This window comes from Cygnus olor, chromosome 2 (genome assembly GCF_009769625.2).
Source record: "Cygnus olor isolate bCygOlo1 chromosome 2, bCygOlo1.pri.v2, whole genome shotgun sequence".
Lineage (NCBI taxonomy): Eukaryota > Metazoa > Chordata > Aves > Anseriformes > Anatidae > Cygnus > Cygnus olor.
Window position 1 is genome coordinate 58,973,538 of NC_049170.1, and position 20,741 is coordinate 58,994,278.

Consider the following 20,741-nt stretch of genomic DNA (forward strand, 5'->3'; position numbering starts at 1 on the left):
AGCTATGTCCTGTCAAAACTGAGCAGTTAGTATTGTTATTACAGTTCCTTACTTGCATGGCTCCAGCAGTGTAAGATTGTACAAGACAAGTGTAAGACCAGCAATAAACTTGCCTGGAATCGCCCGGAACATAGAAAGTCAGGGGGATGGAAACCAGATGAAACTAAAGGTCCAAGGTAAGAATCTGCCTGGTCTGCTTTACAGTGGTTTGAACTATAAATGCCATTAAGCAAAAAGTATTCAGCATCTTAGGGAGTGATTCTTACCCAGAGACCACAGAGACTTAAAGCGAAGGGCAATTTGTGCTTGGTTCTGTATAAGTACATGGTCAACCCTCTGTCGTAAGAAGCGTACCATTTGAAGAGGAGAAAAACACTTATCTGGAAAGGGGAAATATTTTTTGCATCTTCGTGTTACAAGTGAGGGTGCAAAACAGAGATTAAAATGGTTTGACAGGGTTAGACTGTGGCTGCGCTGGCTGTGGCAGGGAAGCCCTTGGTACTCTCAGATACTTAAAAAAGTGAGGACATCCTTAAAGAGCTGAGTAAGCCTTCAGGAAGAAGCTTGCTGTGGACTTGAACCAAGGCAGGAGGTACCAAAACAGGACACAGCACAGCACAACACAGGTTTTGCTATGTGAATTTCTCCTCAGTAGAGCATGAAGAGCCACACGCTACATGCAGCTGCCGGAAACCAAGTTAATACTTTTATTGTCTGCTCCACAAAGGCTGGGTCTGAAGAAAATCTATTTAGTAGATTATTTCCCTGAAGGGGGCAGAAGAATCACAGCATTTAACACTTTTTCCTGGCCCCTGGAGCTGCAAGGAAGCCTGGACAGAGACAGCCTGGTTTGCTAAAATGGGGACACACTGCTTCTGTCAGTATAGATGTTAAGAAGCTTATTAAAGGACACAGCAGCTGACAAGTGAATCTTTAATCCCTGCCAAATCCCCTAAGTTTATGATTAGTTTAAAGCAGTTCACGTAAAAAAGAAACTTTTACTCATCATTTCATGTGCGTTTGCAGATCAGATGTAGTTACTTTCATGGTGTTAATCAGAATTCATTTTACTTGTAATTTTCAGAGTGAATTTTGACTGTCCTAAAAAACACTCCCCAAAACCCTGCTCTCTTTCCCTGTTTCTTAAAAAACACAGGAATCGTGTTCATTGTCCACACTGGTATTTTAAGTGGCACATGGAGTGTGGCAGGTGACATAGCACACAGCTGAACAGCAGGCCAAATCCTGATGCTGTAGGCTGCCTTAGTGTTAAAATATCAGAAACTACAGGGACACTAAAGCTTGCATGTCCTGACTGAGATACGAGTACGGGTTAACCATCACGTGTTGATTTACTGAAAAACTTTTAATGTACTTGCTCATTTTCTCTTTGCAAACCACATGATCACGCTGAGTCTAAGTATCTCATGCTGAAATGAGTAAGGCTTTTTGAGGTTCCTTTTTCATATAAGTCTCATTCCTATTACTTTGTGGAAAGACTCTGTACCAAAAAAATCAGGGCAGGCTATATAGGATAAATTGTGGGTTTTGGTGGTGGTTTTGTTTTTTTCAATTTCTGAAGAAAAGAACACTACAGTAAGTCCATCAGTCAGTGGATCAAAGGATGGAAGTAGTGTACCTCGGTATGCTGTAATGTGAGCTATTTGTTCAATAGTTAGCTCTAGTTTACCAACATGACTATTCATTCTAAAATAAGCACTCTGGCAGTGTTTGCTCCCAGGCAAATACTTGCTCTGCTGCAGTTCTTTCTCAGCTCAGCTGCCTCTGATCCCCTTCGCAAGTGCCAAAGTTGTTAGCCTTTGTAGTCATGAGAGTTAATTACCACTCATTTGGGTCCCTTTTCTGCATGGCCAAAACCTTTCATGTCCTTTACATGGGACAGAGTGGAAAGCCTAGCCCTTGTTCAGGCACTGTTCCTTGTGCAATGTATGATTAATAGTTGTCAAGAAGCGCTCGGCTGCGTGGGCACCAGCAGATCGCGGCTGTGCGGCTGCATGGGGAGTTAGGTAGGGGGGCAGGCAGAGCACGGAGCATCTGATGGTGGAAATCGGCGCCAGGGCCCACCAGGAGATGGGCCTGGATAGCCTGGGCCACCTGGGAGGTGGTGGCCAGAAGTGGCATCTGGGGACAGATGGGACGGGCCCGCTGGGCATGGGGGCTGAAGGTGTGGAGGCCGCAGCTACTAGGCACCATATGGGGCAGTGAGGAAGAAGATGGCAGCTGGCTGGAGCCGCACGGGTAGCTGCTCATCTCAGCTTGGCTCTTCGGTCTTGGGCTGGGCTCTCTTAGCTTTGGGCGTGGTTGTGGTAGCCATAAAGGAGCACAGATTGTTGTTTGGCTTTCATATCAGTCCAAGGAAACTAGACTTATCTGCCAGGCCAAAAGAGTTGTCCTCACCAAAGCGGATTTTCACCCACAGTGCTCTTTAGAGGTTGTGGCCTGCAATAGCAGGAAGATCGGCAGAGACCACATACTTCTACCATCTCTAATCTCTGGGGCTTTTTACTTGAAATATGCTTTTCGTTTTTCAGCTAAATAAACCATAGCAAAAAGCCTTTCACTGTGTGCTGAAATATTCTCAAGTGCTCTTGTTTCCAAGGGTGACTTTACTGGGGGCAGCAATGCAGTCTCAGAACAGAGCTCTTACGTGTCCCATTTACAGATTTACTTCCCGTGCCGCTGACAGCTTGATTTGTGAAAGAAAAAAGGACAAAATAGCAAAACAAAACTCAACCCACAGCCTGTGCAAGAGAGAGAAACATGGATGGACTTGCTGTGCTGTAGAGGAAGTGTCAAATAGAAATAACATTTCAAAGGGGGAAAGCTTTTAGTCTTCATGTACATGATAAAAATCCTTTTACAAGAGTAAGTCGCATAACTGTAACTATTTTTAAGCTTTAGAAGTTTCCTGTTTAATACCTGTGGGATAAGTCTGTGCAGCTAGCTGGAGGCCAATTTTAACCTTGGACCATTGAAATCTGTTGACCTGTGGTTTGGTACAGAGCTAGCCATTGTTTTGTGGTTGGTTTTTTTTTTCCCTGCTTTTAAATAAGTGATATCTGGCAAACCTCTACCTACCCCCCAAAAATTTTAAATGTCACATGACTGACTGTGCTGGACCTGTTTTACTTATCTGCCTAGTTTTGCAAAGCAGCCAGATATTGAGAGGAAAATGTTGCTTAATTAAGCGGATGTCAGAAACCCACCATGATGCTTTTATACAAGTCTGATAGGTACTAAGAGGACAGTAAATGCATGTGTAATTCCAGAGCCATTTCATCTGGTTTGAGTCTAAGCAGCAGTTGTGGAAAGAGAAGGCTGAACTGGGGTGTTCTGGTGTTGAACAAACAATTTTATTTCTAAAACAACATCTCATGGCAATGCACCGCAGGGCTCATGATTCATAAAGCCAGTCACACACTGAAGGGAGCTGTGTCTTGATTTGTGGCTTATAAAAACAGGAGTTTGCTAATAAATGTGTTCTTCAGAATGACAGCCCAGCACATTCTTGAAAGTGGACTTCTTGGCTTTGTCTTGAACGGTAGCCACCTATGATTACTGCACAGTGCTTTTATGATAGATGAGACAGCTTCCTCCTGGCCACTTAGTTATGTCACCATTAAATGACAAAAAAGAATCAGGGTGACCCAGCCTAAAAGGGGTAAAGCAAACAGCAGGGCCCTGCCATTGACAAAGCAAACTTGCTTTAAGCGCATTCTCTAGATAGTCTGAGTCATCGGTCTTCAAATATGTTTATTCTCTTCTTCCTTCTTCCCTCTTTCCCCAAGCTGTATTACAAAGCAGTGCTTTGACTGGAAGCTGGGGGTGTACTACAGAGAGGCGGGTCCCAGCTGTGTGTTCCTCTCCCTGTCATCTCCTCCTTCCTTAGTGCTGGGAATTTGTTTTAAATCCAGTCTTGAGAGGAAAAAAATACTGCCTGGTTCTGAAATGGAATGCATTGAACATACTTTTAAAATGACAAGCGTATTTCTGACAAGAGAACCTGAGGCCTGTAAGGACAGATCCTTGTGCCGCAATGTATTGGGTTTATGTGGCAAATAGTGAGCATCCACAGTACCCAAACTGAATATGGCCACCCAAATGGCTGTGTTTAAAGCTAAGTAGTACAAGTGAGCAGGTGTATTTTGGTAAGCATGAAGAAAGACACAGAGAAACTGATTTTCCAGACATACTAATCCTGGAGGCATTGCTTGGTTATTCACAGCGCACAACTTTTCCTAATGTCAGCCAATACACAGTTCTGGGGATGAACTTCTAGTGTCTGCTGAGGCCAGGAATCTGCCTTTGCCAATTTAATTCCTTATTAGAACGTCAGAAGTATTTTCTTAGCATGGCTGTATATGCATGTCTGTTTGTATATGTATGTGTGTGTGTTCCATTGTTAACAGTGAGCATTAACTGTATCCATCAGGGATGAAATAAATGGACTGTAAAATTTCCTTGCCATCTGCACAAACATCAGCCTGGTGTCAAAAAGAGTACTTAAGTTTATGAAAGCTAGACTGAGTGATGATGGTGAAAATTCTGCTACCTGGTATGCTCTCTTTCAAATGCAGGATTCCAGTTTTCTGCTGTATAAGAACTTAATTAGAAAAGCACATAGACTGAGCAAAACAAAATTACTGCTTGACAAAACGCCTTGATGTTTTGTCCAAATTCAAAAGAGGATTTCTCATCCTTCCATGGAAGAGAGCTACTTGTGAGCATAGTCAGAGGATGCAGTGAGCCCAGTCTGAGCAGCAGCAGCTCCGCAGCTAGTTTGCTCGTTGACAAGAACCACAGGGCAACAGCAGCACCAGGGGCAGCATTAAGGTGGCAAATCTGTAGATGAAAGAATACAAATTTGATTACAGTATTTGTTATGCTGTTAGTCAAAGCTCGTCCAGTTGCATTTCTGTTGAGCAACATCCAGAGCCTGCTGGAGGCAGCGGGAGTTTTGCCATCAGCTTCCCTGGGGGGTAGAATTTTGCTCACTGTTTAAATTAGCTGTATCTTCGCAGTAGCATATGGGAGCAAATGCAAAGGTTTTGAATTGAAGGAGCCAGTAAGCGGCCTTATGCATTTACTTTGTTACCCAGGTAAAAGCTGAGACAGAAAAACCCATCTGCTAGACCTTCAACATATCTCTGTAAAACCCATGCTGGAGTGAGAGCATTCTTTTCTATTTTATTTATGGCTCTGGCTGTCTGAATGAGTGCATCTGGAGCTCAGATGCCTTATGCCCTTATTGTAAATTAGTTAACTTGAAAAACTGCACACGCTGTCAGAACTTTGCTGTAGAAATGCCAGGCTCCGTATAGTTGAGGTGCTTTTGTGTGTATGTATGTTTTTTATGTGAAAAGGCTGTTAACTTCATGCATAAACACTGCTCTCTGTCTCTTTTCCCTCCCTCTTTTGTTGCAGACTGTGGACTAGCATTGAATACTCAGGGAAAGCTCCCCAGAGAGATTAGGGACATGGACAGATTTTAAACAGGGCCTTAATGCATGGACACGAAAGGACAAACGTTCTAGAGGGAATACTAATGCAAATGCCCTGGTTTGGGGTCAAAATACATTAAACAGCTGCTTGCATGCTAAAGATGCTTTTAAAATCAATACAGATGGGAAATTATAAAATGTGTATGTACAGATCTTGCTACTTCCTCAGCGTTGTAGCCTAAGAGAGTGAAAGGACTTCACTGACCCCCTTTGTTATAAAGCATACAACAATGTCAAGTATCAGTGCTAGAGAGCAGGGCACCTATTTATTAAACCCTTTCGCAGGGATCAAAATTCCAGATCATGCTGAAGCCTATTTTCAGGGAGGAGTTGTCAGCGTCCTTCCCGGAGAGCTGTGGGAGGTAAGACCTAGCACCTGAAGGCATTAGATTTTGGTGAGAGTAAACTGCTGTTATCATCAATTGCTTAGATGATGCAGTTCTAGAAAATAACATTGCTATTTTCAATAAATCTACATTTAAAAAAATCCAGTGAAGTTATTACATAAAAAAGCAGTAACTACATATTTCTGGGCTAGCTACTCAGCACCTAAGCTGAAATGGAGAAACAGAAGTGGAGTCTGACTATAAAAACTGACAGCCTAGATGGGTCACCATCTGAGAGTGAGTTATATAACCCTAACACGGCAATATCACAGTCACGGTGCGGCTTTAATACCACCGCACAGTTGGTATTTATCATTGAACCATGTGCGTATTAAAGGAAGGCTTGACAGATTTAAAATAAATGTAATGAAAAAATAATTCAAGTAGCTAACATTCCCTCCAGCTGCTGAAATAAATATATTACTCCACCACTGCTGTACCCTTTCCTTATGGGACCTTACCCTGATTCCACATCACTGCTGTGCTGTGGTCTCTGACATGAAAATAATTATCATTTGCAGTATAGAAGAGCAGCAGCTTCCTTATAATACTTACATCATTTAAGTTCCCGGTGTAAACCACGCGGCATTACCTGGGCATTTTGTCAGGCATATTGCCTGTATCGCCAGTGTCCCATGTTACAATAATCCATAAGAAAGCTGCCACTAAGTTGAGACACATTGTTTTAGGTGCTGCATGTTTGTGACTGCTGCAAGCATTTGGCAGCTTCAAACTCCACAGAATCCACATTTTTTTACACTCCAGCTTAGTTTGGGGCAAAAGGACAAGTCTTCAGGAGCCCTGCTGTGCTGCTGGCCATAGCCTGTAACTTTTCATTGCTATCTTCCTTCTGCATCATCCCCATGTCTCTTCCTTTTGGCTCCTTTTTGCTTTCTACCAATTCAGACATTTCTTTCCAACTTCAACTCTTCCTGGTCTGCCGCTCCTAATTGTGGTCTTTAAAGCATTCCTTGGAGATGTCTCCTCTGCACCCTGAAAGTTGTTGCTGGCGGGTTTTGAGGACGTGCTCGGTGTATGCATCGCATCCTGTTTGCCACTTAGATGACAGTCCTCAGGTCCCACTCTGCAGCTCTAAGACACAGGCAGAGCTGCAGCTGCTGTTCACTGGAGATGTAATTTTGGATTCCTTCAGAAATGAGATGGCCTCCCTAACCTTAGTCTTGCTCTCAGTAATGCCTGTGGTATAACCACACTCAACAGTTTGTGGTTTGGATTTCCAAGAGAGCAATTCCTATTGAGAACACAACTGCCATCGACACAAATGGCAAGGCTGCAAGATGTCTGCATTCAAACATGGCCATTAAGTCTAGTCAGACAGCAAGACCAGTCAGATCCCTCTCTGCAGGCTAGTACTTACTGAAATTAATATTTGTGAACCCCTGAGACGGTTCCCCTGGTGTCAGCGAGGACCCTTGCGTGCTCCCACTCATCCTCCCTACCATAAAACCCACAGATTTCTCTTAAGCTGAGTGTCACAGTCTCTTCTCTCCTTTTTCCATGCTTGGTTGTTTTGCAGAGATATTTGGAGAAGAGGAAATGCCAAGGGTGGGGAGCATTTTGCCTTGCTACTTGTACGTATTTTTCAATAGAAGGACATAGGCCAGATGGCTGGGCACTTTCTTAAATTCTGCCTGCAGCCGGTGCTTGCTGTGGCCGCCCTGGTCACACCTCTCCCCCTGAGTCCCAGCTCTTTGTTAGTTACATACGGATGTAAAAGGAGTGCAGGGGGAGTGAAATTAAGACAACTTCCTTACATTATTGCCTCCATCGGGAGGGGAGGAATAACGCCCGCACATGTCTCCAGCAGGTGGCAGCGGCAGCCCTCACACCGCAGGCAAGGCGGGAGCTCAGCTTTCCCCTTCAGCCTCGTTGTCTGTCCAGCCCTCTGACCCCACGGGTAACTGGAGATGGGTGATAGCCACAGATGTGATAGGATCTCGTGGCACGAACTGGGGGGACCAAATGCTTTAAGCAGTGGTGTCTCTGCAACCTCATTGCAAAATTAGTCCTGCCATTAAAGTGGAGAAAAACCTGTCTGAAGATACCATTCAGTTTTTTTTTAACAAAGGATGTCTTCAAGCAGGTGCTTGTGCTCTGTAGGTACTGCAGATAAGTTAGTAGAGAGTGCTTTGTGGTGTATTTGTTGGTGCTAGCAGTTGAGTTATCTCACACTGAGAAAGGAAGAAGCCACCCAACAAGCATTTCTGAGGTAATACATGCTTCTAAATAGTAAAAGAAGTCATCTTCTCCATTTGGAGGGAATTTCTGTGGCTTTGAATGGTAGATGTAGAGCAGGGTTTTGGCCCTGTAATCAGGTACTTTCAGCAAAGTACTGCATTCAGCTCTGGGGCACCAGCACAAGAAGGACATGGACCTATTGGAACAAGTCCAGAGGAGAGCTATGAGGATGATCAGAGGGCTGGAGCACCTGTCCTACGAAGACAGGCTGAGGGACTTGGGGTTGTTCAGCCTGGAGAAGAGAAAGCTCTGGGGAGAACTTATAACAACCTTCCAATACCTAAAGGGGGCCTGCAGGAAGGCCGGGTATGGTCTCTGTCAGGGACTGTAGTGATAAAACAGGAAGTAATGGCTTTAAACTAAAAGGGGAGATTTAGATTAGCTATTTGGGAGAAACTCTTAGAGGGTGGTGAGGCACTGGCACAGGTTGCCCAGAGAAGCTGTGGATGCCCCATCCCTGGAGGTGTTCAAGGCCAGGCTGGATGGGGCCTTGGGCAACCTGGTCTGGTGGGAGGTGTCCCTGACCAAGGCAGGAGGGGTGGAATTAAATGATCTTTAAGGCCCTTCCGACCCAAACCATTTTATGATTCTATGGTTCTGGGAAAGTGCCTGCTGGGGTGGCTGCAAGACCGCTTGGTGCTGAAGAGCGCTCAGCTCCATGCCCCTGGGCAGTGAAAACATTTTACTGCAAACAGAAGTGCATAAAATTTTCAAGTACATTTGAGAAGCCAGACAAGTTAAACTTTTCTGCAAGAGAGCTTTTACATTTCCTTTCTTGAGATGGAAGATAGCTTTCTTAATTTAGGCAATGATTTTCCAACCTCAGTAACCACAGACCCATGCAGTTTTTTTGGGATACCCTGCCTTCCATGTTGTCCCATCTTTCCCCATTTTCCTTTCCTAGCGTGATTGCTGTTGTTTACAAAAAAACTCTTTCTTCCTCTTTTCTTCATGCTGTCTCACCTCAGCAGGAGCCAAGTGCGGGCTCCTGTGCCTGCCACGCAGAGCCAGCTGCTGCCATGGGAAGGGGGAGGCAGGCGACCAGGCCAGCCTGGCAGAGGGAGCTGGCTGCTGCGCTGCTGCTGCTCCTTGGCCTCCAGCCGCTGCCCTCTGCTTCCTCCGTGGCAGCTGTTCAATCGTGAACACTGGCAAACAGGAGGAGATCTACTTGAGGGAGAGCAGCAGGCTGCCTGCTGGTCAAGTTGATAATTTTTGTAAAAAAAGAAAAAGGAAGGAAGGAAGAAAGGAAGGAAAGAGGAAAGAAAGGAAGGAAGGAAGAAAGGAAGGAAAGAGGAAAGAAAGGAAGGAAGAAAGGAAGGAAAGAGGAAAGAAAGGAAGGAAGAAAGGAAGAGAGAGGAAGGAAGGAAGGAAGGAAGGAAGGAATCAAGGAAGAAAACACCAAAAATAACCCGTGAAGTTCCAAGCTCTCTTGTGTGTTGGTTCTTAGGCTCTATTAATTTGCATGGAGTGGCATGAAATTGAAAAATGGTCTGGAATAAACTCCTGATATCAGGGCACATTATGTTTACTGTGTGCCTTCAATTTAACAATGTGCTGAAAGGACCCTTGCTCTTTCTAGATATATACCATGTGGCTAAAAGTAACTGCTTTTCAAATGCAAATAATTAAGTCCATTTAAATTTTTAAAAAGTTTTACCACTAAGGAAGAAATGCGTGTGTTGCAAGTAAGGAGTAGAGGAGAAATCATTTGGAGTTGTGCAGTTGACTTTGTGCTGTAGCAGTCTGCCCTTTCCCACGTGCTTGTCTCCTGTTGATAACGCTTGGTGTTATGCATATGCAGGAAGGCAGAACATGCAGCTGGACAAGAGAGCTGTATACGTAGAGGAGAATTTTGACCTTGCTGCAACCTCAGATGTTGCTGTTCCGTCTTATTTCTGCCTATGTATCCTTTGTTTCTTACATAGTCCCTTTTCTAAACAATATCAGAGGCTGGTCTGGGGTCTGGGCCTCTCTTTTTTTTTTCTTTTTTTGGTCCTGTTTTTGGTTTATACCACTTCTGATAGATTCTTTATCACCTTCTCCCTACAAGGCAAACTGCAAGGCTGCTTCCCTTCTGTAGCAGCTGTGCTGGAGAACTGCTGATGAGGAACAAAATGGGAGCTAGTGAGCAATCATGGGGAGACTGGCTATTTTAAAAAAAAAAGAAAAAAAAAGAGCTAATTAGAGCACAGAGGAAGAGGCAACACTTTGTGCAAAAACACCAGAAGGTAGGCCCTCCAAATCCCATACGCTCCCTGTAAATAGCTATAATTAACCCGATAGTATTCACTTTATCAATTAAAATTTAATTAATATTTTCTGTCCTTGACAATCATATTAAAGGCAGTCAGGAAAACATAGTGGCGGCTGGCTTTCTGCAGAGAGCAGTTGCTGTCAAGAAGAGCTACAACAACAGAGGCACAGGAGACTCCTCTCCATCTCCCAGTTGTACCTGTGATAGAACTAAAACTGGTCACTGAATTGCTGGCAAAGGAGGGGAGGATGGCAGACTGCGAGCCCTGGTCTTCTCCTGCAGTGACAGGCAGCGTTACACTTCCAGGCATCACCCTACAAATGCAGCACCCACCTGGGTGAGAGAGAGGAGTAGTGAGAAAATGAATGTTGTTACTTATTTGACCTTACCACCCATTGATGGCTGCTGTACAGCACTTTGTTCTACCTAGTTTTTGATGTTCTGCTTGGTGCTTTGCCTTAGTGAAGCGAGCTCAGCAGAGATACCCCTCCTGAACTCCATGGGCCCTATCAAAGTAGTAAGGTTATTGCTTAAAATGGTGTGTCCGTACTAGCAGCTTGGCACACTCCTGTTTTGCTCCAGGGACGGGTTTCCTGGCCACTCATACTGCCTGTGGCAATTAGTGTTTGAGCTCTCTTCTGGAACAAATCAGTTGGTATCCCAAGGGGAAACCTGAATGTAGTCAGCCGTGTAGTTCACTCCAGGGTTTGCTCCAGACAGACAGGATAAATGTGGAAGACACCAAATGTATTTCCTTCCAACCAGAACAGTGTTTCAACATAATTCCATGTTAGGCTGTAACATTATTTGTCCTCTCCCCCCATCCTTTTCCTAGAACACACAACAATTTTCTTCTGGCTTGGTAATGTTTTTAACCCAGTGCTGCTCTGCTGGCCTGCTGTATAAAGCTGTTGTTACTCTGCATGCCTTGAACTGAAAAAATACCACCAAACCCATTCACAGAAAATAATGAGTGTTAGCCACAGGGTCGTAAGAGAGGACCTGAGCTGAGCACCACGCAGCATGGCTGCAGCACGTCTGCTCAGCTCTGAACAGTGTGGTCATGAGCCGTTCTGCAAAACTAGCCTGTGGGTGAGGGTCTGCAGCGCGGACCTGGTGAGAATGACTGTGGGGTAAAGCAGGTCTGTTGTTCCTCATTTAACAGGAGGGTACAGACTGAATCAGCAAGATTCATGGAGTGTGTTGAAACTAGATCTCCCAGCTCATGGGGAAGAAGCTTTCAGTACAAAACTGTTAGACAAACACAAGTAGGGAGAGGAGATGGGATGCAAACACTGTCACCACAACCATCTTCTTGTCTTCTCTCCACTCCTCTGGATGAAACATGATGGGTTAGGCATGTTTTTGATACACCTAGTGGATCAGGCCCTTCAGGTAGCCAAGTGACATGCTGTTTCTCAATCCTAGAGAGGCGGGCACCAAGCCATTTAGTGCTATGAGGTCAGAAGTGCTTCTGAGTACACCCAGAAGCAGAACTGGAGGTTCCTGGTGGACGTCAGCATTAGAAAAGCTGAGTGTCACAATCAGAAGTCTCTTCGGCCTCTAGGCTTCCGTGTGTAACTACACCCATCACAGACCCTGTCCTTATGGGCTCTCCTATGGTCACACAAGAAACAAGCCTCAGGCCTACCATACCGTGAACTACATCTCCCACCAGCTGAGTGCTCCCAGGCATGTCCTGAAGGCTGATGGGGGTCAGGATGAGCGAGTTCTCTACCCTGGCGGGACAAGAAGTGCCTCTGGTGCCCTGCAAAGGTGCTCACGCAGGGCTGTCCCCAGTCTGCCAGCAGCAAGGTCAGAAGGGTGGAGATGAACACGGACAACAGCCATTGCTGCTGCAATGGTTCTGTCCACTTCAGGTTGGGGCATCCGGTACGGCAGTATTGAGAAACAGCCCCATGGAATCTCATGTTGCCACATGTTATGAAACAAACCCGATCCGTTGTTGTACTGTTGGTAATTCCAGATAGATTTATGTAAAATTGAAGGAGTTCGAGATAGGTGCTGAGAATCACTGCAGTCTTCATTCCAAAATGAAACTCAAAATGAGCACAGTAACTGCCCAGCAACTATTGCTTGAGTTCGCACACATTGTTTACCTTGCTCTTTCTCTCTCTCTTCAGTCTAGTTAAAGATTTTACTGGATTTTTAGAAATGTACTTCCCCCACCTCCCTGAAATTCACTAGCTTTTCTGACTTTTATAAAAAGAAAAGCAGAAATGAAACCCTAGGCAACTCTGTTACGCTTTGAATTCAACATTCAGAACAACAAATACATCCAAACAATCTTTGCTTTACTGTTAGTCATTTGTACAAACCTGCAATTAAAAGGCTCAACATTTGTTCTCATCTCTTTCTGAAATTACATTTTCCACTTCCTAGGCCCTGGCCTCAGGCAGTGAATTTTTGAAGCAATCATGCCTTGATAATTAATGTTTAAAGATGAATGTTGCAACTTCTAACACAGTGTGTAGCTGAGTAAACATCCTGCAATCCCTTGTAACAACAACAAAAAAAAAGTATGAAAAAATACATGGCTCTTACTGGAAGCTGCAGATTTTGCAGACATTATCCTTAGAGCTCCCAGCTGCAGTATGTTTTCTTACTGCTCCCTGTTTGCTTGTAGATGTGGGATACTGCCATGCTTGAAAAAAGCAGAAGAAAATAAATACCACATCCAATCTGTCAGTTCTTTGTGCCACTGACTCATCTCCCCAGAAGGCTTGCTGGGAAAGATTAGCTCATACCAAGAGGGAGGAGACAAATCTTTGACAAATGATCAGTAGTAGTAACACGATCAATGCTATTTTGGATTTTACAAAAGGGCAAGAGGATGAGGGCTGGAGTGGGAGGAGAGAAAGGGGTAAAAAGAAGGTCAGGATGTGTGTGGGAGAAAGTATGGTCAGAAATTCCCTTTCTCCTTCACGTACTTTTGTTTGTCCCAAATCCACCTTTTCTTTGTAGAAGCTGCAGCTTCCAGACTGTTACTAAACCATTGAGTTTTACCTTTGATAGCAATTCCTCTTTCGTGGGGCTTCTGTATGCTCCTCAAGTGCTCCTCATTGGCATTTACCTGAAGCACTCTTTGTGGCATTTTTGGTGCTTGAAAAATTAAGTGTATCATCCTTTTCCATCGTAAATCTGTTGCAACTGAAAAGGAAGGTGGGAAAATCTTCAACTTTGGCATTTCAGGAAGGGGAATGGATGGCCTGGATTGACATTGCCTACTTACTTCAGGCCTCTGAGTTGGGCATTGCAATCCTGATTCAGATCTTTTGGTAGACACACCTCATGCCTAACATTTCCCAATCGGTTGGCACGAGGCAGCTGCCTGTTCATCTAAGGCTCCCATCTAAGTACTCGTGCAATCCCGAGAGTGGTTTCTGTAAAAAGGGACAAGGGGGGTTCACAGTGTGTCCATGGAGGGGTCTAGGGACCATGCCAGGGACCCTATACTGTATCTGCTAGTCCTAGTCCTGGTATAGCCCCTTCTTATCTGATCTCTCCATCTGTTCTCCTGGTGCTGTTCTACATACACAGAAGCATTTCTACATACACGGAGGCCAGTGACAAAATTCTCTAGAATTTCTCCAGACAGGTCAATTGGAACAAGAACAGAATACTTTGGGCTGTATTTTTTTTTCCTTTCCTTTTCTTCTCTATCTCCCAGAAAAGAGAAGGACATTCCCAATCCAACACTGAACTCACAGGTCTGCAGACAAAGTTCGGAACAGGTGCTCTGGGCTTTACTGTTCTTTGATCTTTTTTCTGCTCAAAACAAATGTCTGATTCTGCAATTAAGCATGAAAATGGAACCTCCCAAATAATCTTGCCTTTCTTGAAGTGAAGTTCAGGCTCTAAGAAAGATTAGTAAGAGAAACATTCAGCACCAGTCATACTCCTTTGGGTAACAGACAAGTTTCTGCCTGTACTCCCTTCTAGTATTATGAACAGGTATTAGTGACTTCCTAAGCAGCAAGCCCAGCTAAATAATAAATGAAGTATTGCCTTCTGCTTTAATAATTTCCTGTTCTTTTAGCATTGTTTATATACCGTCAACAGCGTGCTGATGCATTAACTGTGTACCCACTGCTTGGCTATTTTATTATCTATTGCTTTAGTTATCTGCCCCTGATTACTGATCCTAAAAGGAATAAACTAATTTTTAGATTATTTTACTGTTGTAGCGCTGTGGTTTTTAATCTTTTTTTTTTTTTTTTTTCATTTATGAGCCCCCTTAGAAGTTTTCTAGTAAAGGTATTGACCTGTTTGTACTAAATTTAAGCCTGCACAAAATAGCTTGCTTTTTTTTCTGTTGTTTTTCACAGATCCTTTAACAAACAGAAGCCCAGGGAGCACTACTGCAGGGTACGGGGTGCTTCAGATACCCTTCATGTTAAACATGACACAGATTGTTCAGCATTTTGCTGAACCATAGTGTTATCGAGTCCCATGGTGTGAAAAATGCTTTGGGACTAAAAGCAGCGTGTTTTTCAAGAAATGTTTAATCCTAAACAGATCATGCAAATAGAGTGTAATAGAGACTCCACTGCAGTTAATGGAAAGATTTTGTTTGACCTCGGTGGGCTCTCAGACAGGCCAGGAACATACACTTGCCATTGCTAACGGCATTTATTTAGTAGAGTCTCCCTTCCTAGATTGGGAATTAGTTTTCTTTCTCTGTTGTTTGCATAGAAAGACTGTAACAGCTCAAGGAGATCATGCGGGAGCCACCGTGTTTAGAAATGTAGAGCTGCTTTTGAACAGAAGATACCTCCCAACTCTACGTCTAGCCATTTAGCTGTAGTTCAAATAAGCATCCTCACCAGGCTTTTCAGCTGACTCCCTGTAACAGACCACATTAGTCTACTGTGCACACTGCCTTGCTGGAGTGAGGGCCTGTAAAAGAACCCACGTAAACAAGCAGAAAGCAGCCATCTCGCATGCCAACTCACTTTTGGTTGCATGTGTTCACACTAGTGAGCGTGCACATTAAGCCTTTCCAAGCTTATACATCTACGGTTGGAAGTGTCTATCTTTTTTTTTTTTTTTTTTTTTTTTCTTGTAGGCTACATTCCCAGCTTATTCCAAATCCTGTCCCCAGACTTAACATCCTTCATTCTTACATTGCCTGGTTTGAAGCCTGTGGACTCGAACTGGGCAGGCTACCAGCCACTTCAGTTGGCTCTGGTACATATTGTCTAAAGGGCATTTTGAAAGGCATATGATTGTTGACTTCCAAGGCTGTTTCATAAGGACAGGGACTTGTTAAGAAGCAAGACACGGAGCAATTTGGTCAGGGGCACAGTTGCCTAAGTATCAGTGATGAGGGTAAAATTTAGGGATCTGGTATTCTGCTTACACCAGAGCATAATGAATTTGCTGTCCTTGTTTTGTTTTGTCTTTTGCTCTTTTTCCTCCTTACGTCTTCACTTGTTAGAATTAAAATGGACAATGTAATTTATGCTCCAAATTCCTTTTCTTGTTCTGGAACCAGAAATAAATGCTGTAGGTTTTTCTAAAGAACAACTGTTCTCTAAAGGTGCCATGCATTACAGTTTTCTCCCTAGGAGCACAGGATGGGGGAGAAAAAACCTCCGGTAGTGACCCTTTTGCTATGTAACCTTTCCTTAAAATGCCAGCAACTGAGCTTCCACAAAGAGGAACAACAAATATTGAAAGAGGAATGTGAAGGACATTATGAAAGACGAAAGCAAGAAAAAGGGATCTGCTCAGACATGTTTCTCGGGGAAGGTGATGTAATATGTACTGTAGAAAATACTAGTAGTTGACATAACTCACTCTCTTTCTAAGTAGCTGTGGCTGCCAGCGGACAAGGAGAAACAAAACCTACAGCTGGGAATACAGCTGGTCAGGTTGTTTTGTTCAAAAGAAATATAGTAGGTATAAAACTTGTTTTCAAAAGATGCCGTTGAGGTTTAATTGAATAGTGTCCTATTAATTAAGGCTGAGCAACCAATGGATGAAAGTCTCATTTCTGTTGGGACGGTTTATGGTGATATTGTAACATTAAATCTTGCATATTGGGAGTACTTAAGAGGTTGCTGTTGGGATGCCATGGTATGCAAGCCTGTTAAAAGCCCACAAAGTTGAGCAAGTGTTCAACAAACTTTTTATCAGTTATCTTGAAAATGACCTGGCTTTGTATTAGCTGATTCTCATATATTTTAGTTAGCTTTCTTAAGGAAATACTTAAATGACTGTTCTTTGTGTGTACGTTGTGCATGTGTACACATCCATGGATATAGCATTTGGGAACCTCCTACCCTGTTATAACCAGATCTAACAAAGAGGCACAGGGTCTTCAAGATACTGAAGGCATTAAGAATTTTATGGAAGCAGGTGGCTGGATAATGAAAAGAGTCTTGATCTTTTCAACAGAGGAGAGACTAAAGGGACCTGAGTTCTCAGTTGGCTTTGGAGAATCCAGGAAGCCCAAATCTGGAGGATCACTGGGTTTCTTATTCCACTTCTCACAGAACTTACTGGTTTAAATATCTTGGCTACAGCATGAAATGTTTTATCTTTAAAACTGCTAGCTCCTCTATTGTGTTCCTTCTGCTATATGTACAGAGCAACATGCTGCATGTACAGAGACTGAGAAATGATTTCATCTGTTTTCAGGTAGGCTAGTTCATAAAAATTGGATGAACAGGCAAACCAGAGGTCATGGTATATGAACTATCGTAGATTTATTCTATATTGTCAACAGAGGAAGAGTTGTACAGGAGAAATGCCCATCATGAAATCTATGTTTGTCTGTAGGACTTAAATACTTGGTCTATTACCTGTTTTTCACAAATACTGCTATCACTGTTCAGACAGCCAGTAGACATGGCTTAATGTAAAAGAATGCATGGCAAAGCTGCAGAAGATCCCTAATGATCTTGATATGACTAATGTCATCTCAACACCTCACTTGCTCTACTGTAAATTGATTACAAGGAAAACAGAAGTAGTAGGACTGACAGTACTAGAAGTTGTCTTGGAACAGGAAGGCAAATGACTGCTGGATCCCTAAGAATAGTCTGAATATTCTTCCTCTCCCTCTATTAAATACCCAGTCCTTTGCATTCTCTCTGTTGTTGTAGGTGGAGTCTGGATAAGAGCTATTTTAATAGCTTTTTAGCTTGATTGGGGCTACCAAGTGATAGTGATCTTGAGCCACTTTTGAGGAGTGGCACCAAAAAGCCAGTTGTTATGCAGAGTGTTGTATGGAATAAATAACACTCTCTGCTTCCTCAGCTGCCTGAAAATTATGCTATAGGCATCAACCTTCAATCTGAATACAGTAAGTCAAGCCTCAGAAGTCTGCATCCACTGCACAACTGAGCTTAAAATAATTATAGTTATCAGCCTATCATACAATTAATTTAGACCACACCAGGGGAAAAATCTCTAGAGCATGATGCTGTGTAGCTGACACTCATATTGCCAGATCTCTCCCTGTTGTACTAAATGGGATCTTGTTAGTACACTCCAACACAGTGCTGAAGTTGGGTTGTATTTCAAGAATTCCCTCAGTTACAGCAGCGCTGAGTCCAGAAAACTGCAGTGGATCTCTGGTAAAGCCCTGCCTACAACCAAAAACTGTCTTGCTTATTGGCCATGATAAAAGCCTAATGTTTCTTTGTGCAACTTCATTTTACACCCTAAACTGGAAAGTATAGAAGACACCTCCTAAGCTGGCCAGTTACTTAAGTGAATAAAGTTTCAGTCTCTCTTTTTTTTTTTCTTTTCTTTTTTTTAAACTAGGGAAGAAAAACAGGATCAGAAGCAGATGTTACCTACCAAAATGAAAATCCTCTGTCCCTAGAGATAATGTTTCAAAAACCTCATCTTGGGTTGTCCATGCAATGTACTGGGCTCTGTAAAGAGAAAGTTTCTCCCAACTTAAACCTTGGTGGCTGGCGAGCTGGGGGAGGAAGGGCAGTGAAACTGGCTGCTTCCATTTTTGCATAGAGATGAAAACCAGCTGGTTGCTCCAGTTGCCCTTTAGGCCAGGATTTGATAAAACTTCATTCCTTTTCTGTTCCCACCGAATCCTTTCTGGTGTTACACTCACATACACAGCCCATTCCCATTCCTGCATAATCCCCATGCATACCTCTGCTTCTTTTTATAAAAGTCCATTTGTGGCTTGAAAAGCTCGTGTCAGAAGCAAAGCTATTTAAATCTTTCATGATTTCTTATGTTTCGTCTTTTGGAGCACAGTTGCTAGAAGTCTGAGACTAGTTGTTGATCTGATTTGAATTTCTTCCCCTCCCCAGCCCTAAACCAGGTGACATTTTTAGGTTCAAATTGTATAGCAGGAAGCACACTAACCATCACATCTGAGAGAAAAAGGAAACAGGATGGGGCTGCAGTGCTAGGTGCTGCAAACAGCCCAACTCCTCGTATTAAAAATCAGCCCTCTTTTTTTTCTTTCTTCCTTTTTTTTTCCCTTGGTTTAGAGCGTGAACAATCCTTCAAAAGCTACCTGAAATCCATTTTCTGGGTGATGGAATGTAGGCCTGCCTAGCTTGCTTCCTATTAGGTTATTAACACTTACTGCATCTGTAAGTGCTGGTTATTGAAGGAAGGGCTTAGCTTTCTACCAGAATCCTGGGACTAATTAAAACATTGCCATTAATATTTAATGAGCAAGTTGTTACTTTCACCAGTAAGCTGGCTTAGACTCTCAGTCCCATAAAGCACAAATGGCACATACAGAATCATAGTTAACAAGCGGATTTGGGGAGAAACGGAGTCAGAGGAGCACAGCTTGCTCAGAAGCTAAAAATGTTCGGTTTTCTTCTTACTTTCCCTACCAGCAGCGGGTATTATATATGCTAACTAGTATGCATCTCTCAGCAAGGCACCCAGACCTTGCAGGGCCAGTTCTTTCTTCCAGTAAGACCTTTGCATCATAAAAAGGCCCAGACAAAACATCCCCAGGGGAAAATCCTGTGCTTATAGGAACTTCCAAGCCTGAGTAGAGCACCATTGGCTTGCCTAGCCTCCTGTACTGGGTGGAGGAGAATGGCCTGTTAGAAAGGAGTGGCCAACACAAATGAAGAAGAACAAATAAGACACTTGAGGGTGTACCTAATGGATTGCAATGTAGAGAGCAGGCAAAGGAAGTTTTTCACCTTTTCTGTGCCAGCCAGCCTTGGGCAGAGGAGTGGACCTGGTAAGTTTTAGCTCTGTGTATCTATCAGCCAGTTTTGCTATCTTATTGTTTGCACATCCACAGAGTAAGCTGTCCAATCTTATCTTCTCTGATAGCAAGTCATACCTCAATTAAAATGATTAGATGTACACTTGAAGAAGTGTCACATGAGTAGAATAAGTTTGGGAGAGTATGGGTCCTCATTACCAGTGTTATAAAGCTTAAAAAACCCAATACATCAGGCCATTTCACGGTAGCAAAAGCAGCGAATAGTGCATTTTATTCCAAATATTTAATTTAATAAAGATTAAATACAAATGTGAACACTGTCGCTTTGACATACATTCCTAGTCTGGCTTTACTCTTGCTTATAATGGTATAAATCAAGAATAACTCTACTGAACTCAGCAAAGTCATTACCCTGTGTAAAACTCAAGAAAAGAGAGTGAATCTTGCTATTCCATTCAATTCAGTACAAATGCAGCAATACATTTAAGACCAATGCACAACCAGAGCTGAATGGTAAATCTCAGGCTCAGTTCAGTACAGAGTTTTTGAGCTAAATTTCCATCTAAGTACTCTTGAACACTGCAGGACGAAATCTTTTTCCTGTGGTGTAGACTAGTGTTTTTTTTTTGTTGTTGTGTTTTCCCCTGAAACAATTACATTTGCCTTTTTTGTAAACAGAGACCACATAAAACACATGGCTGACTTCTGGGGAAAAACCTTGAAGACCATGACTTTTATTAATATATTAGAACAAAATTATAATCCACAAGCTTCTGTTTTGAAGCTAAGTTTTTGGGTCTATCAGCATTTTTTATTCTGCACCAGTTTTCTGCATACTGGAAAATATACAGTCTTAAGAAGATAACATTAAAAAACAAATTATCTAGGAAGCTCATTTTTTCCATTATGAAAGTGTCTTGTCATGTATTAGTGAAATGAATTAGTCACATAGCACACCTTTCACAGCCTCAAAAGACTGGAGTTATGGGCTATACTTTCCCATGTGTAACAGGAGCATCCCTGGACACTCTTCCCATGAGAAGAATATCCACTCCTCTTTGTACATACACCACTATCACTCCACAGTTTCTGATTATGTTTTATTCGGATGTAATCAT

The 20,741-nt window shown here is 43.0% G+C and overlaps 1 protein-coding gene and 1 long non-coding RNA gene across 2 annotated transcripts in view; one reads left to right on the forward strand and one right to left on the reverse strand.

Annotated features, from left to right (window-relative positions):
• LOC121065497 (cytochrome c oxidase assembly factor 1 homolog) overlaps window positions 1-20,741 on the forward strand; it is a 52,980-nt gene that overhangs the window by 10,814 nt on the left and 21,425 nt on the right. The window lies entirely within an intron of this gene.
• LOC121065498 lies at window positions 404-13,556 on the reverse strand. The gene is made up of 2 exons (XR_005817111.1): window positions 12,987-13,556; window positions 404-4,863 (listed from the first exon to the last, which is right to left on the reverse strand). It is a non-coding gene; the product is annotated as an uncharacterized LOC121065498 (long non-coding RNA).